This window comes from Vidua macroura (assembly GCF_024509145.1).
Source record: "Vidua macroura isolate BioBank_ID:100142 chromosome W unlocalized genomic scaffold, ASM2450914v1 whyW_random_scaffold_38, whole genome shotgun sequence".
Classification (NCBI taxonomy): Eukaryota; Metazoa; Chordata; class Aves; order Passeriformes; family Viduidae; genus Vidua; species Vidua macroura.
Window position 1 is genome coordinate 2,084,626 of NW_026530535.1, and position 19,258 is coordinate 2,103,883.

Here is a 19,258-nt window from a genome sequence, read left to right on the forward strand (position 1 = left end):
CATCACCTATCTCTGATCATGTTGGAAGGATAAATGCTCACATCAGACATCTTGACTGTCTTTGGAGGGCAGAGAAAATAGGTTAGATAATGACCTAGCTGTTCTCATTTGCTTTTGCAGGGCAGACAGAAGTTGGGGTTAAATGTGCTGGAAAACTACCTGAACTGGCACTTAGTTCATAGGCTTTACAATTTAGCTGTGATGCTTTTCAAACCAGTGCCCATTTAAAAACACCAGTGGCACTGAGCAGGCAGACTCTTGTGTTTAAACCACCAGAAATCGAAATTATTTGGGTTGGAAAGGACCTCAAAGATCATTCCAAACCTCCCAGCCATGGTGTAGTGGGTTGACCCTGGCTGAATGCCAGGCACTCGCCAAAGCTGCTCTCTCACTCCCCTCTGCAGCCGGCCATAGGAGAGAAAATTTAACAAAGGGTTCATGAGTTGAGACAAGGACTGGGAGAGATCACTCATCAAATACCATAGTGGGCAAAATAGGCTCTAATTAGAGTATGAATTGAATTGAATTTATTGCTAACAAAATCAGAGCAGGACAATGAGAAGTAAAATGAACCCTTAAAAAACCACCTTCCCCCCACCCCTCCTTCCTTTCCAGCTCTACCTCCTACCCCAGCAGTGCAAGGAGACAGGGCATGGGGGTTTTGGTCAGTCCATTACCCGTGGTTTCTTCCACTGTTTATGGAGAGGAGTCGTTCCCTTGCTGCACTGTGGGGTCCCTCGCCATGGGAGGCAGTTCTCCATGAACTTGTCCAATGTGAGTCCATCTCACGAGCAATAGCTAAATGTGAACTGCTGTAACGTGAGTCCATGCCATGGGCAACAGTCCTCAAACTGCTACAGCTTGAATCACTCTTCCATGGGGTGCAGTTGTCTAAGGACAGGCTGCTCCAGCAAGGGCTCTTCTCTCCACGGGCCTCCCACAGGGTCACAGCCTCCTCTTAGGCATCTACCTGCTCTGGCATGGGTGTCCTCTACAGACTGCGGGTGGATCTCTGCATCCCCATTGATCTCCATGGACTGCAGGGGGACAGCCTGCTTCACCATAGTCTTACCCACAGGATGCAGGGGAATCTCAGCTCTGGTGCCTGGAGTACCCCCTCCCCCTCCTTCTCCACTGACCTTGATGTCTCCATAGTTTTTCTTCTCACATATTCTCACCCCACTCTTCTCTGGCTGCAATTACATCTGCACAATAACTTTTCTTTCTTCTTAAATATTTTATCATGGAGGCGTTACCACCATTTCTAATTGGGCCAGCCTTGACCAGCGGCATGTCCGTCTTTGGAGCTGCCAGGGATTGGTTCTGCCAGACATGGGGGAAGCTTTTAGCAGGTTTTCACAGAAGCCACCCCTGTAGCCCTCCCGCTACCAAAACTAGGCCATGCAAACCGAATACACATGGACAGGGATACCTTCCACTAGACCAGGTTGCTCAGAGCCCCATCCAGCCTGGCCTTGGATACTTCCAGGGATGGAACATCCACAACTTCTCTGGGCAACCTATGCCAGTGCCTCACCACCCTCACAGTAAAGAATTTTTTCCCAATATCCAATCTAAATCTATCCTCCTTTAGTTTGAAGCCATTCCCCCTTGTCTTATCACTACATGTACTTGTAAAATGTCCCGCTCTGGCTTTCTTGTAGGCACCCTTTAGGTACAGGAAGGCTGCTCTAAGATCTCCCCAGAGCCTTTTCCAGACTGAACAGCCCCAGGTCTCTCAGCCTGTCTTCATAGGAGAGGTACTCCAGCCCTCTGATCATCTCCCTGCTGTGTTTGCATCAGCAGGTCTACATCCTTATTTTGAGGGTCCTAGAACTGGATGCAGTACTCCAGGTGGGGTCTCAGAAGAGCAGAGCAGGGGGGCAGAGTCACAGAATGGTTGAGGTTGGAAGAGACTGCAGTGGATCATCTGGTCCAACCCCCCTGCTCAAGCAGGGTTATCCCAGAGCACATGGCACAGAATTGCATCCAGACAGTTCTTGAATACCTCCAGTGAGGGATACTCCACAACCTCTCTGGGAAATCTGTTCCAGTGCTCAGTCACCCGCACAGTAAAGAAGTTCTTCCTCATGTTCAGGTGGAACTTCCTGTGCATCAGTTTCTGCCCGCTGCTTCTCATCCTATTGCTTGGCACCACCGAGAAGAGCCTGGTCCATCCTCTTGATGATCCTCTCTTCAGATACAGATACACATTGATGAGGTCCCCTCTCAGTTGTCTCTTCTTAAGGCTGAACAGGCCCAGCTCCTTCAGCCTTCCCTCATAAGAGAGATGCTCCAGTCCCTTAATAATCTTTGTCACCCTCCACTGGACCCGCTTCAGGAGCTCCATGTCTCTCTTGTACTGAGGAGCCCAGAATGGGACTCAGCACTCCAGATGTGCCTCATCAGGGCTGAGTAGAGGGGCAGGACCACCTCCCTTGACCTGCTGGCAGTGCTCTTCTTAATGCACCCCAGGATCCCATTTGCCTTCTTGGCCACAAGGGCACTGCTGGCTCATGGACAGCTTGTTGTCCACTAGGACCCCCAGGTCCTTCTCTGCAGAGCTGCTTTCCAGCAGGTCACCCCCAGCCTGTTACCAGTGCCTGAGGTTATTCTTCCCCAGGCGCAGGCCCCTGCATTTGCCTTTGTTGAACTTCAGACAGTTCTTCTCTGCCCATCTCTCCAACCTGTCGATGTCCTTCTGAATGCCTGCACAGCACTCTGGGCTATTGGCCACTCCTCCCAGCTTTGTGTTGTCAGCGAACTTGCTAAGGAGGCACCTACCCCTTCATCCAAGTTATTGGTGAACAAGTTAAACAATACTGGGCCCAGTATTGAACCTTGGGGGATACCACTAGTGACAGGCCTCTAACTAGACCCTGTGCTACTGATTACACCCCTCTGGGATCTGCCATTCAGCCAGTTCTCAATGCACCTCTGTCCACTCATCCAGTCTACACTTCCTGAGTATTGGGGATACCAATATTTCCTGCAGGAACACGCCTGGGCTTGCCCCGTTGCTGAGCTCAATGGCGGCAGCTGGGGTGGTTTAACCCCAGAGACACCCTTTGGCTCACCCAGAGGCTGCAGGTGGCTGAAAGCTTGCCAGAAACCCCAGTGGACGGTATTCCTCAGTGGAGAGACTTTGGGCTATGGTGAAGGAAGGAGTCACTTCTGCCAGAGGGTTAAATCCAGAGTGTTTATTCCAGCTACGAGCTTCTGAACCCAGTAACAGCTCCAACAGAAGACCCGACCGCATGGCCGGTGCCCGGTTTTATCCTGGGGGCAGGGGGGAGGGCAGGGGCAGGGGATTAACCAACCAGGTGAGGGGAGATGGGTCCCAGGGAGAAAAAGGCACCTAGATTGCCCAATACTCCCTGGGGGGCAGGGGGAATCTTTTGAATCTACCAATCACTCGACGCCCTGTCTGGACTTCTTCCAAGATTGACAAGTAGGGCTCACAGCAGGGGTTGGAGTGGGGGAAAGGGGAAGGGCTTACATATCTAGGAGGGAGAAGACACACCGCAACACTGAGTTTGCCTATGAGGATGTTGTGAGAGGCAGTGCCGAAAGCCTTGCTCAAGTCAAGGTAGACAATATCCACTGCTCTCCCCTCATCCATCCATGTAGTTGTTTCATCATAGAAGGCAATCAGGTTGGTCAAGCATGATTTCCTTTTAGTGAATATATGCTGACTACTCCTGATCACCTTCTTGTCATCCATGTGGATAGAGATGGCCTCCAGAATGAGGAACTCCATTACCTTTCTAGGGATTGAGGTGAGGCTGACTGGCTGGTAGCTCCCTGGGTCTTCTTGCTTGCCCTTTGTGAAGACTGGGGTGACATTTGCTTTCTTCCAGTCCTCAGGCACCTCTCCTGATCGCCACAACCTTTCAAAGATGATTGTGAGCAGCCTCTCTCTGGTGTCCATCAGCTCTCTCAGCACTCGTGGATGCATCCCATCAGGGCCCATTGACTTGTGGATATCAAGTTTGTTTAGGTGTTCTCTGACCCAACTCTCCTTGACCAAGGGAAGGTCTTCCTTCCAACATTCCTTTACCCTGGTCTCCTGGGTCAGAGATCCCTGAGGGCTGGTCTTGTCAGTGAAGACTGATGCAAAGAAGACGTTCAATAACTTTGCCTTCTCTGCATTCTCTGTCACCAGGGTCCCCTCTCCATTTACTAATGGTCTCACATTAGCCTTAGTTTTCCTTTTGTTACTGATGTATTGGAAGAAGCCCTTCTTGTTGTCCTTGACATCCTTGGCCAGATTTAATTCCAGATGGGCCTTGGCCTTCCTTGTCTCTTTTCTACTTACTCTGACAACCTCTTTATATTCAGTCCAAGTGGCCTGACCCTGCTTCCATCTCCTGTGTTTCCTGCTTTTGCTTGGGTCCCCTTTGCCTGATTTCTTGCTCATTGGGATGTACCATTCTTGAGCCAGGAGGATATTGACCAAGTCTCTTGGGCTCCTCTTCCCTGCAGGACTTATCCCATGGGATTCTTCCAAGAAGATCCCTGAAGAGGCTAAAGTTAGCTCTCCTGGAGTCCATGGTTACAATCTTACTTGTTGCCCTGCTTCTTCCTCGCATGATACTGAACTCATCAATCTCATGGTCACTACAGTCAAGGCTGCCCCCAACCTTTACATCTCCAAAAAGGCCTTACCTGTTTGTTAGTATGAGGTCAAGCAGCACATCATTCTGTTACCAAAAATTTGGTAAAATAAAAAACTCCTTAACACCAATGTAGCATTAAGAAGCAGGCATTCCTTATTTGGCCAGATGCATGAAGGGATAGCTCCTCCTGAAGTTGAGCACAGTGAGTACAGGAAAGTTTCTGTTTATATACTGTATTTTACATACATATTCATTGATTATCCCAGAATAAACATGCATATCATAATCATTTTCCTGAAATCATTAACATATTTTCCCTCCCCTTTACGTATGTGTTCTTTTGTCCTGGGGGTCTCTGGTGGTTGCTAGTGATTGAGGACCCCAATGTAATACCTGATCTGGTCAAGTTGGCAGGGCACTGGGACTGGTGATCTTCCAGTTCTCCTTCTTACACAATGGGCATTGTGCAGTTCCATAGGCCAGTGGGTTTTGGAGAACAAGCATTGTGTTAGCTCAGCAGGTGTAGACAATTTTTCATCTGGCAACATTCCCCCCCTTTGAGGCTTGTGAAGATTGTCTTGTTAAGCCTTCATAAGCCTTACTTTGATTTTTAATAACATCATATAAGTTCCTTGCATTGCATTAGCCATCATGTTTTTTATGCAGCTTAAAGCAAACATCATAATCACAATTATTACTACGATCACAATTATGCTTTGCAAAAGTGAGGCCAACCAACCACTCAGAGAAAATGCAAGTCCTTTAAATATTTTATTTAACCAGTTACTTTCTAATTTTGTCCCTAATTTTCTGCTAGATGCAGCAACTGATTTTATCCTCTCTATCTGATCATACAATTTAGCAGTCACATTCAGAATGTGCATGCAACAAATATTGTTTAAATTCAAGTATCCACATACTCCATGTTCATGTAGTAGCAATAAATCTAAAGCAAATCTGTTTGGTAAGGTCATTTTAGTTGTGCCTTGCAATTGGTCATTTATTTCAGCAAACCCCAATTGAGTTGTATTTGCTAAAGCTTCCATTTGCAGAGTCAAATTGTGTATAGCTAGTCTGTTCCTAAAGGTAAATGTTTGAGGAGGAGTAAAGATGGATTTTTATATCCATCCCACTATAGTTTTCGTATCCTTCTCACATGTGTTCCCAGATTTTTGTCAAATTGCTGACTAAAGTTCCCCACAGAACTGGATTTTCTGCAGAGATTGGTATTGGTAAACAAGCTGTTATAGAAGTTACATTCTGTAATCTGACTTTAGGACCATATTCCCCTTCCAAGAATTTAAGATTGTCGTTTCTATTATTATTATAAATATGCAATTATTTATCATCTTCATCTAGGTCCAATAAATAGTATCCCCCTAGAAAATCATATTCTATACCTGAAATTTTAGGATTTAGATGAAAAACCTCCAAGGTGTTAGTCAGTCTTGTTTCTGCTGTGTTTAACGTATGGTTGATGGTTTTACCCACATGTGATGAAGCCAGGGTTTGATTCCTTTTACCTTGAGTGCAGTGTAGGTTACCAGGAGGACTTGATATGGTCCCTTCCACTTCTCCTGAACTGGTCCAAAATTCAAGGTTCTGATATACACTGTATCTCCTGGTCAGAAAGGATGTACAGGCAAGTCTAGCCCAAATGATCTGTTGACAGTGTTGTACCTTTTAAGACTTAAAAGAGTTAGTTCCAGTGCTATTAAATATTAATTTCAGCAAAATCTTTGAGACTTCCCTTGCCTTGTTGGTGCAACATGGGAAAGCTTCTGGCCATCCAGAAGAAGTATCTACCAATACCAAAATGTACCAGTCCCCATTCTGCCTGGGCAGTTCTTCAAAATCAATTTGCCAATTATCACCTAGTGAATTCCCCTGTTTTACTATCCCGGCGGTGGCCTTTTTCCTTTCTTGGAATTATTTTGCAAAACAAATCACACATTTTTCAACAACTAATCTATTATTTTCTGTCATCTTTGTGCTATGTTCCTTGATAAACTAGTTACCATATTCTCTATTTCCTAATGTGTTTCCTGATGTTTTAGTTCTGTTACCTTATACATTAATTGTGGAGGTACAATTACCTGCCCACATGAGGTTACCAATCACCTGCTGAGATTTCCCATTGCTTCTAATGATGGGGCTAACTGCCTGTCCTGATTACTATAATTTGGTTTTTGTTCCCAGACATTCAACTTTTTGCTAGGTATTAGTGCAAGGATACCTTTTTCAGCAACCTCTTTAGTTGTTTTGTCAGCTAATTGAGTCCCTGTATTAACTGGGGAGTCTCCAAACTGATGGGCTTTACAAGGGCATCATGGCCACTTTTTCTGAGTTTTGCACACTGTAGTAGTTGACTATTTTCTTCTTTGTACTTAATAGGAGACCTCTGTGCCGATAACAATCCCCTTTCCTTGCATATGGTTTCATGGGTGTGTATTATTCCAAAAACATATTTTAAATCAGTCCATCTGTTTACTCTTTCAGTGATTTCTAGCACTCATTGTAAAGTCATTACTTATGCTTTTTGTGCTGATGTGTTAAAAGGTAAACCCTGGGCTTCTATTGTCTGGGTAGAGGCTCCCACTGCATACCCAGCTGCCCGTTTTCTGTTTCGTACCATGCTGCTCCCACTGGTGTATAGGTGCAGTTCCTGGTCCTGGATGGGATTGCTCTTGAGATCCAGTCTGCCAGAACACACTTGTCCAATGGTTACCAGGCAGTCATGGTTCAAAGGTCTCTGGACTTCTTCTGAAGCCTGGAGAAACATGGCTGGGTTCAAAGCAATGGTTACCTTAAGCAGCTCAACAATGTCCTGCTGGTATTTCAGCATCCTGCTGGCAATATCCAATGTCTTCCTTTTTGTTCCAATTGTTTGGACAGGCTGCTTCCATGACCCCAAATGCTGCACCAGTCCCCCTAGTGCCAGGTGCATCTTTTCATGCCCAAATAACTCAAATGGTTTGGTTCAAATGTAAGAGTCACAGTGCAGGCATTGTCATTAAGGTTCTTTTAGGGCTTCAAAGACCCTCTGACTCTCAGGAGTCCATACCAAGTATTTTTCGGTGGAAGATCGTACAAGGGTTTTGCCTGTACCCCATAACTGTCAATCCATAACTGACACCATCCAGCCATACCTAAGTAGGCTTGTAGTCCTTTGCTCTGGAGTCTGACAAACGGCTTCTTTTCAGCTACTTCCCAAGCTTCTTTTTTCCTGCAAGATCTCAAAACAAATATATATTACTGCTTTGCTTGAATCCTTACCCAGCTCCTTGGCTTGGAGGGCACTAAACCTGTTTGTTAATAGCAAGTCTTCAGGAGGAAAAAGAGAATTCTTCCTTGTACAGAGTGGTTAGTTTCCAGCATTCTTTTGACTTTGGATTTCTTGAGACATGATGCAGAGCCTACATGCATCTCCAATGTAGAGCGGGACTGAAACTCCTGAGTCTGTAGGGTCTCTGATAATATCCTATCTCTTTCTCATCTTCATGAATGCTGTGCAGTCTGCTTGCTTACTCACATAACTCCTTGACCTGGTGACATAGCTCCTTGACAGGGACACACCTTCTGCAGAGAAGATGACTCAGCCCCAGCTTCCCAGACAGGCATCAGGCACTCCTTACAACCAGAGGCCTGCAGAGCTACATGTACTGTCAGAAGGTCTGCCACTGGTGCAGCAACTCCAACAGCCACTGGGGAATGAGCTCTACAGTGTGTCATCACCATAACGTTGGGAGCTCACACTAGTAAGACTGGGAAAGAAGGGGCTTCCTTTGCTCCTTGCCATTAACTGCTGCTCCTATTTCCTGCTCTCTGGTACTGCTACTATGTTGGCCCTCCTATGGAGAGGAGCCCTTCCTTGTCAACTGCAGTGGCAAATTGCTGTGCCCCACCTTGACTGACATGCCATGTCCTGTTTGCCCCCTCTGTTTGCTGTGCTCCTGGTCTCTCATGCTCCCTGGGGGCTCCTGCACCTGAGCTGTTCACCTCTGTGAGTGACAGACTGAGCTTAAATCAGCTGCTGTCACTCCTGGCCCTACCCATGCTGAGTCAACTGCTCTTGTTCAAGCTCCACATGGGTCTTGATGCTCTCCTGGGGTTACCCTGCCTTTAGAAACGCACTGTTTGCTGCAATCTCCTGCTCTGCTGCAGGATGTGCCTGCACAAGAGCTGTTTGCTCCCTCAACCTGATAGCCATGCTTTGATGCAGCCCAGGACACAGTTAGTTTCTAGGCTGCGAGTGCAGATTGCTGGCTCATGTTGAGCTTCTCATCAACCACCACCCCCAAGCCCTTCTCGACAGGGCTGCTCCCAATGCATTCTCTTCCCAGCCTGTACTTGTGCTTGGGATTGCCCCAACCAGGTGCAGGACCTTGTGTCGCCGTTGAGTTAGGAACGACAAGGAAAAGATGACACAGACTCCAATGCTTCCTAGAAGGCATGAAGCGAGGTTTATTAGAAACTTCACATATTTATTGACAGGATCGTTCACCCAGAACGTGATTGGTCCTTAACACCCCTCACACCATTGGTTAATTAGGAACAACACCTTCTTGTAAATACCTTTCCATAAACATAATGTACAAACATTCCACATGTTCACAAACACCAGGTGCAGAGATTAAGATAAGAATTGTTTTAATTCTTTCTCTGAGCTTTCTTACAACTTCCCCAGGATGATGCCTGGGAAAGTTATCTGTTTCTCTCTCTGACTAAACTGTCAGCATCCACAGGTCCCCCTTTTTTGTTTAAAGCGGAAGGTGGTGTTTGTAATCCTCTGTGGGGCCCTTTGCAGGAAGAAGAACAAACATAGCTCAAGAGGTCCCTTTAGCAATTTGCCAGTTATCAGTCAGAACCTCAATCAGACGCTGACTTAGAATGGTCAGGGAGATTCTCCAACACATACCATCGAATTCTTTACAATCACATCCTTTTACCAATATCAAGTCTTGTTGTTCCTTCTTACAAGAAATCCTTACTAATTCTAATACGGTAATAAAACATTGTTAGTCTGCTCAAAAAACTGGCAGTCTAACTTGTCAACAACCCTTTTCCAGAAACAAAGAAAAAGTTAGAATGCTCATTCCCTACTCGTAGAGGGACCATCTGATTGATGATTGTCATCTTGATCATCGTTTGAAGGTTGCCTGTTGGCCACATTCTGGTTTTGGTGTCGCAATTCAGGGCGAACACATCTTGCAGGTATCCACCATACCCCAGTATCTGTGGAAATGCATGCAATACCCACGACCCCAAGTGATAAGCTCACACAGGCCCTCCCACTTATTAGTGGTTAGGTCCCGTATCCAGACTTTCACTCGAGGCAGGTGTGTCTCACCTGAAGACTGCAATGAGAAAAAGTGATTTAAAATGACAGGATTGTTTGAATTTTGTGGCACTGTAAGACGATTGATTGTATATAGAGCTTTTTCCAATTGGCTGTGTGGGGTTTCTCCGGGCATTCCACTTTTTTGTTTTTCCAGAACATGCTTTAAAGTACCATAAGCGTGTTCAACAATAGCTTGACCAGTTGGAGAATGCGGAATACCAAGTTTATGTGAGACTCCCCATAAGCGCAAAAACTGCTGCGTCTTCTGCGAGACATGGGTGGGACCATTGTCAGTTTTCACAGAAGAAGGTATACCCAAAATCACAAAAGCCATCCTCCAATGGGCAATCATGTCGCGACCCTTTTTTCCAGTGTGAGCAGATGCCCACATAGCAGAGGAGAAGGTGTCAATAGACACATGCGCATACTTAAGTCAGCCAAATTCAGCAATATGAGTGACATCTGTTTGCCAAAGCTGCAAGGCTTTTAGGCCTCTGGGGTTCACCCCGGCTGGTAAAGGTGCAGCAAGTCCATGACAGTCAGCGTAAGAAGTGACAATGTCACGACCCTCAGTTGGTGTTAACTGAAATTGTTTCTGCAGGGTATGTGCACTTTGATGGAAAAAATAATGTGATGCTTTGGCTTGCGCAATCTTGTCAGGCTGAGGTGCTACCCACGCAGGGTTAGCCAACCTGTCAGCCCTGGCATTACCTTCTGTTATGAAACCTGGTAAATTGGTGTGACTCCAAATGTGCAAGATGTAATATGAATGAACTTGGGTCTGAATTGCACACCACAAAGTTTTCAATAACTGAAACAAAACTGCGTTATTGACTTCTTTCAGAAGTGAACAATCCAAATGTTTGGTTATGTCTGCGACATAAGCAGAATCAGTGACCAAGTTCAGAGGCACCTGAGAAAATTTCTGGAATGCCATGGCAACAGCCTTTAACTCAGCCAATTGGGCCGAGCCTGACTCATGGCCTTCCAGCACTTGCCACCCAGATTGATCCTTCGAAGTAACAATGGCTTTCCCTGTTTTTCCTGAGCTGTCAGTGAAGACGGTGGGTCCTTGCACCGGCACCCGACTATTTTTTGGCCTCAAAGACAGATTGGTTGATTTTGCCAACTGCAATAACTTATGACTGGGCAGATGATAGCAATCTGCCCTGAAAAATTTTGCAGTGCACTTTGCAAATGAGTACTGTTAATGAAGCTCCATTCAAAGACTTCCCGCTCTATTGGAAGAATAATTTTTGAGGGATCAACTGCCATTAATTGCAAACACCGTTGACGGCATTTGATTATCAAATGAGCGATTAATTCAAACAATGTGGGTGCTGTCTTTTTTGGTTGATGGGGCAAGAAGACCCATTCCAAAATGTGCAAAGGATCAGACTATTTGTTACTCCATTGGCCAATGATACCTGTAGGATGAAAATCTGGATTGGTAATGGAAACAGTGATATCAATGGAAGGATCTGCTTGATAAACCTGACAAACAGAAACAGCTTGTTGGACTTCCTCCAGCGCTCGTCACACCTCAAGAGTCAATTTCCACGATAAATTCAGGTCAGGGTCCCCCCTTAAAATATTATGCAGCAGGGACAATTGTTTCGTGGTTAGCCCTAAATAAGGACGTAACCAACTGATGACACCTAGCAATTTCTGGGCATCATTCAGAGTCTTAATAGAATCTGTGAATTGCACCTCTTGATGCTGGATGGTTTGATCCAGAATTTTGACTCCAAAATATTTCCAAGGAGGATGCTGTTGAACCTTCTCCGGAGCCACTTGCAGTCCATAAGAATGCAGAGCAGCGAACAGCTGAGGCTGTATCCTCAGCAACTCATCCTGGGTGGATGCTGCCACCAGGATGTCGTCCATGTAGTGATAGCAATATGCATCAGGAAACTGCTCCCAGACTCCGGACAAGGCCTGAGCCACATACCATTGACAAATAGTCGGGCTGTTTCTACAGCCCTGTGGCAACACTTTCCATTGATATCTCTACACAGGTTCAGCATTGTTAATTGCAGGCACAGTAAAGGTAAACTTTGGTTTGTCATCAGGATGCAAAGGAATTGTGAAGAAACAATCCTTTAAATCAATGATCAAAATTTCCCATCCCATAGGGAGCATGGTGGGTGAGGGCATACCAGGCTGCAATGCTCCCATACTTTCCATCACTGCATTAATTTTTCAGAGGTCCTGTAACAGCCTCCATTTCCCACATTTTTTCTTTATCACAAAGACAGGAGTATTCCAGGGACTAGTAGAAGGCTCAGTGTGTCCCTGTTGCAATTGTTCTGAGCCAATTCATGAAGGGCAACCAATTTTTCTTTTGTCAGGGGCCACTGGTTCTCCCAGATGGGTCTGCTCGCTAGCCACCTGTGATGGGTTCGGTGCTGGCTCATCACCAATACACTCACTTCCTGCTGTGAGATAGGATTAGGAGAAAGGCAAAGCAGGCTCAAAACTTTAAAAGGGTACAAAGAGAATTTTATTAAAAGTAACTAGAAGGAAAAAAAAGGTAGTAAGAATCAAAACAAACCCTTCAGAACACTTCTCCTCTCCCCCACAACCTTTGTTTTCCCACTGACAATGTAAAGAAACCAAACCTAAGATTTCCAGTCAGTTTACCACCCCAAAATAGTCTTTCTTCAGTTCATGGAGAGAGAGAAGTCCCTCTTGTTAAGGTTATGGAGACTTCTCCACAAGAGGAAAAAACAGTTCTCTAGTGGTTCTCAATTTCATCACGAATAGCAGCCACCTGGGGAACCCTGCCATCCTGAAATCCTTCCCATTTCCACAAGCCTTCCCACAGCTTGTCTATGGGCCATGTTGACTTATGGGGTATTGTTTTAAACGTGAGCTTTTCAAAGGCAAAAGTTCTCATTATCTATTTCTAAAATCATCTTCATCCCTGGGAACAGAGATCTTCTTCTTCTCCTGGAAGCAGAAGACTACTCTCTGTCTCTGTTCAAACTTCAAGTGGGATCACAGCTATTTCAACATCTGCTTATCTTAGCATGGAGGCCTTTGCTCGATATCAATTTGAACACTTTAATCTCCCCATAGTTTCATGCATTATAAGGAAAAAGAGTCCTTTCTCCATAGCTTACAAGAGGATTTCAGCTCCAAAAACAAGGCATCTCCTCCTCCCTCCCATCTGGGACTTAACTCCTTCCTCACTGACCTTGATGTCTTCATGTTGTTCCTTTACATGCTTGCATCTTGTTCCTTTCTCGCACTCGAGGGAGGATTGAAGCACTGAAAGGGTTAACATCACACCTGGGCTCTTCAAATGGTCACCTGACCCCCAGTCGAGCTGGGTCTTCTAGATGGCATAGATGGCAGCTGGGGGAGGCGGCTGGGATCTAATCAGCTAGGCTAAGACTCGGCAGCAGCACGCCGGGATTGGGGGAGTGGCCTTTTCTTTCCCCCCTGCCCGATGGTTGCTGCGGGCAACTTCCACGGGGGTAAAATCCCGGCATCGCCCCGGGGCTGTTCCCAGGGCGCAGTTGGTGCAGCTGGGCCCCGGGCTGGGGAGTTGTAGTAAGCAGTTAGAAGTTAGTAATGCCAGTTCCATCCGGCCCGCGGCACCCCCTCTCCCTGTCCGGGAGCAGATGGGGGAAGGGAGGGGGACCCGGCAGGCGGCCCAGGGAAAGGGAGCCCAGCCCCGCAGCAGGGCTGGTGAGCCCAGCCCAGGACGGGGCCCACCACCCAGCTGTGTTACCTTGCTCCTGACCGGAAAGGAAAAGGGAGAGTTCCTGGGTTTTTTTGTCTTTAACATGCGTGTTTCACAGAGGCATGTCCAGCTTCTCAGTGTTTCAACAGACTGTCAGTTACACAAAAAGCTTTGCATCACTTCCCTGAATTTCCTCCCATTCCAAACTATGACACCACCGTAAAGGCAGCGTAGGATACTTTGCACCCTTCAGCGCAGTGACCCCAATCAAAAATGTGTCCCAATCAAAACCCCCCAGGCTACCAGTACATCCCACCCCCAGAGGTTGATTGGAGCTGCAGTGACACGGCCGAACTATAGCTGTCTGCCCATCTACGTTTTTCATCAGCACAGACTGGTGACTTACAAAGGTCTGTGTTGCACCCCCCACCCCTTCAATGGACGAACCTATGGAAGCCAAAGGCCACGTAGGAGGCCACGCAGAGAAGGAAATGACTTGTCACATCACCCCCTGTGTCAATCAAACCTCAGAGCTGGATCTGAGGCAGGCTGGCACTCGGTAGAATCAGGATACATGTCATCTGTGGTCGCTGAGCAGAAATATCTGCAGTCCAGAAGACTCTTGGCAGTCCTGTGGATCTGAAGCCGCCATCTCCACGAGTCCGCTGGTCAGTCCTGGGGACACATGACTGAAAAGGCACAAGTTGAGCAATACGAGTCCCTGCCGGGATAGTGACGGGGGGGTGGGCATGGAAACCATAGCACAAATTTGACCTTTAAAGTCAGAGTCAATGACACCTAGATGCACAAAGATTCCTTGGAGGGTGGCACTAGATCTTCCCACAAGCAGTGCACTCAATCCTTGACCCAAAGGTCCAAAGGCATCCACAGGAACCTTATATACACAACAAGATTCTAAGATGATTGTTGCTGCAGTGTGCACATCCACCCCGGCTGCTCCGTGGGTGCTACCCCTAAGCTGGCTGAGTAAGCCTGTGCTGGTACCATGCCCTGGGGAATCATTTGTGTCAGAGCGCAGTTCCCCTTTGCGCTTGTCTTCCCGTTTCCTGAACAGTAAGAGCCTGAGATGAGAGATGCGGGACTTCAGGCGGGTCTTCAAAATGCAGTTTATTGTATCCAAGATTTTACAACAGTCTGGGGTCGTGAGTGACAGAGCCTGCGCCTACAGCTGTCAGCTCCAGCTGTCGACAAGCCTGAAGATGCTTTAGTTTTGGTTACATTGCATTATATACTTTGCTGACCATCTTAATACATAAGAACCAATCTATACCTTTACTTTTACCTATAGCCTATCATAACTACTGTCATTACCATATTATGGTTAATACTATCCAATCACATGAGTTAGTATGTTACAGTTTAAGCTAGAAGTTGTTTTTCAGTTTTCTTGCAGTGGAAAATTCTGAGACCTTTTTTCTACTTGCCAAATCAACATGTCTTGTTTGCCTGTGGTATCTTTCTGCTTGGTAAAGACACCTTTCTGTTTGTGGTCAGCTTATCCTTTGCTCTAAGTCATAAAGCCTCTTTCCAACTCGACATAATCTTTGCCTTCTTAGTTGTCCAGCAAGACTGGCTCAGCAAACCTCAATTTATACATCTATTGTTCTTCTATATCAAAACTTGCTTCCATCTCTATTCCATTCTCAGGTTCTACATTCAGAGATCTTTCTGCCAAGCATACATATCTGTTAAACTTTCTTGTCAAACTTTCATCCTTCCCAACACCGAACCTACCAAAAGCTGACCATTGGCATGGTATTTAGAGTTACATTGGTTTGCATAATGATCTGTATTTGCACACTTAGCACACAAGAAATTATTCTTATTTCTTTTCTGTTTCTGTGTTCCCTGGTTTTGCTTGCCCTTATTTTTCACCTGTTTCTGTTGTCCATCCCCTGAGGATGTCTGGCCTGGCTGTAAAGCAGCCACCAAAACAGACATTTTGTAGTCTACAGAACCTACTTGTGAACATGCTTGGACCATGTCTGTTAATGTTGAGTCGCCTGGAAGAGCATCCATGATCTTCCTACAATTGTTGTTTGTGTTGTCTCTTGCTAATTGCTTACATAAAATCTGCCTCAAATTATCATCCTCAACCTGCTTTTCCAGGGCTGCTGCAATTTTCTCAACAAATGGTAGAAATGGTTCTCTTATTCCTTGAGTTATTTTCACATATAGTGTTTTGGGAGCGGCTGTTTCTATAGTTTTTAACAGTGCTCCAAAGCCTATCTTTTGACTGCTCGAGAATGGCAGGGTCCCGGGTAGCCTGAAGATCAGGATTAGAGAAGGCATTCTTCCCCATGAGAGCATCCACTCCCACAGCATACCTGGGATCATTCGGAGGCAATCACAGGTTCTCTGCTGCAGCCCTATCAGCCATCTTCCTCCAGTTGTCCTTAAAAACTTTAAATTGTACAGGTTGGAACAATCTTTGAGTTATATGTTTAATATCAAATGGAGAAAGCAGGTCAGTGTTTATCACTCAGATAATTTGCATAACTTGTGAAGAACCAAGCCCATATTTTTCTACTTTACCTTGCAAATCCTGCACGACTCGCCATTCTATGACACCGTGCTTGTCGGCTTGTCCTGTATTTGGGACAGCTTTATACACGGGAAAGGCTTGGACTCCCCCTTGTGACGGAGCATTGCCTCCCTGATCCACCTGTGTCCCCTCCTCAGATGCTGGATTAACTACTTGACTGTCCCCTGTGGCCCCTTCCTCCGCATTTATCGTGTTGATGAGTCCGCCCCCGGGCATTCCCACCTTCTCTAACAGGTCTCAATCCCCATTCTCCAGAGCCCGCAATTTGACCAATTCCCAAAACCGGCAAGGGTTCGTCGGTCACACGGTCACCCGACAAGGGGGCAATGTCCAGTGATGACTCTGGTATGATGTCGCTGCTTGTCGGTGCCGGCATTCCGCCACCAGGCCACGCCCCCGGTGGGGGGCAGGTTGCCGATCTTTGTAGCTGTCACTGTCCGTGTCCCGGGATGGGGGCGGGCGGGACAGCCTGCGGGAGGTAGAGGATGGTGGGCTGGCTAGAAGCACCAAAGCGGTGGAGCCGGTTGCAAGCCCTGAGGCAGGGAAGTTGGCAGCAGCCAGCGGAGCGGGGGACCCGGCCATGGCGGGCGGTGCGGGCTGTGGCGGTGAAGCTGCAAGAGGTATGATGCCTGCTGATCCGCACGCAGCAGAGGGAGGAGGAGTAGGCACAGGCAGTTGCACCATTTCTGCAGGTGAAAGCGGAGGGGCAGAAGAGATCGCGTCTCCGGTCGCATCATTTGTCGACAGTGAAGGTGCTGCCGCTTGCGCTTGCACCGCAGAGGAGGAGGGGACTGGCGGGGGAAACAAAGTCGGCAGGAACAAAGGCACAACGGCAAGCGATGGCGATGCGGGGGGGGGGTGGTGCATACACTTGCACTCATTCCGCAGATGGGAACGGAGGAGCTGAAGGGGTGGTCGTTCCAGCCACGTCACTCGCCGGTGGTGGAGGCGGTTGCACCGCCTCCTGCAGTGCAAGGGAAGAAGGAACCGGCGGCAGGGTCTGGGAAGCTGGCTGGCCGTACAAGGGCTGTCTCCCGGCCAGCTGTGGTGCAGAGAGGGGAGGGGCCGGTGGGTGGAGCTAAGCTGCTTGTGTAGCAGGCCGTGACAAGGACATGCTGCTTACCGCTTGCGGAGCAGAGAAAACTGGCGCTGACGGGGAGGGCGAAACCAATTGCGGCGAGGGCCTCCCGTGATGTCTCGCAGTGCAGGGGGAGCCAGAATCACTGGCTGTGGCAGGGACACCCCGGCCGCCACCTGTGGCGCTGGGGGAGGCAAAGGTGGCGCGAATAGAGGGGAACGCTCTGCCAGGTCCAATCGGGACACGGCTACCGAAGTCGTCGGGGGCGGCGTCACAGGAGAAGGATATTTCAGCGGAACACAGTCCCTGGGCGAAGGATATATTCTGTGGGGAATCTCCATGACTCTCGAGGGTCCGGGCGGAGCCGATAAAGAGCCGGCAGCCCCCTGCCCGGCTCCCTCTCCCGCCAGGGTGTGTGTGTCCATGGAGAGAGCATCTTCACTTTCTCAGTCCCCCATCTCCGTTTCACTTCCCCTTGGGGTCCAACCTTGCAAAGCTCTCGAAAAGACTCCCCAGGTAACTGCTAACTGAGGTGTGGTCTTATCTCCGCTGATGACCTCGTCCCACAGGCAGTGGCCAAGTCTCTGGATTAAATGCAGTGTTTGCGTCTACTGAAAAGTCATGGGACCTCACCCAGGCAAGTAAGGCACACAGGGAATGATCTGACACAGGAACCCCCTTACGTGGCAAAGCATCCTTCCATGCAGAAATAACTAATCTCTTCCGTAGAAAGTTGGTTCCCCATATTGAAGGAAACCCTTCCCAGCAGCCCGCACGCAGCAGTAGTCTACCCCGGGATGTAAACACTTTAGCTATGCTGGGAAAAGCCGTTCCACCCTAGCTGTTTGGCATTGGGCTGCTACCCGTGGTCATGAAAAGACCAGCTGTCTCAAGGAGGCACGGGGAAAATCACTGTTACCACTCTTAAATGGAGGACAGAGGACATCCAGTCTGTCCTGCAAGGACCGGCGGGGCCACTGCGGCGTCTCCCGGTGGGGTCGATCCGAAGCATCCCGTTCATCCTGCAGTTTCTGGAGGGGTAACCAGATGTTGCTGTTGAGTTAGGAATGACAAGGAAAAGATGACACAGACTCCAATGCTTCTTAGAAGGCATGAAGCAAGGTTTATTAGAAACTACACACATTTATAGACAGAATCATTCACCCAGAACCTGATTGGTACTTAAACAACACCCCTCACACCATTGGTTAATTAGGAACAACACCTTCTTGTAAATACCTTTCCATAAACATCATGTACAAACATTCCACATGTTCACAAACACCAGGTGCAGAGGTTAAGATAAGAATTGTTTTAATTCTTTCTCTGAGCTTTCTTACAACTTCCCCAGGATGATGCCTGGGAAAGTTATCTGTTTCTCTCTGACTAAACTGTCAGCATCCACAACCTTGCACTTGGCCTTGTTGAACTTCATGAGGTTTGCACAGACCCACCTCTCAAGCCTGTCCAGGTCCCTCTGGATGCCATTCCTTCCCTCCAGCATGTTGACCGCACCACACAGCTTGGTGTCATTGGCAAACTTGCTGAGGATGCACTCAATCCCACTGTCCATGTCACCGACACAGATGGTAAATAGTGCTAGTCCCAACACTGGTCCCTGAGGACACCACTTTTCACTGGTCTTCACTTGGACATCGAGCTGTTGACTGCAACTCTTTGAGTGTGACCATCCAGCCAATTCCTTATCCACTGAGTGGTCCACCCATCAAATCCCAATCTTTCTAGTTTAGAGCCCAGGATGGCATGTGGGACACTGTCCAATGCTTTGCACAAGTCATCTCAGGTAGTGCTTCTGGTAGGAGCAGAAACAAAACTGGTCTAGTGGAAAGTGTCCCTGCCTGTGGACTAGAGGATTTTTGAAGGTTCCTTCCAACCCAAACAATTATGTGATTCTAAGATATAGTCCTGTTCTAGCTTATATTGAGAGATTTTAATTTGTTTG

General features: G+C 47.5%; 1 protein-coding gene across 2 annotated transcripts in view; it reads left to right on the plus strand.

Moving 5' to 3' along the window:
* LOC128822737 (transitional endoplasmic reticulum ATPase-like) overlaps positions 1–19,258 on the plus strand; it is a 59,832-nt gene that overhangs the window by 19,443 nt on the left and 21,131 nt on the right. The window lies entirely within an intron of this gene.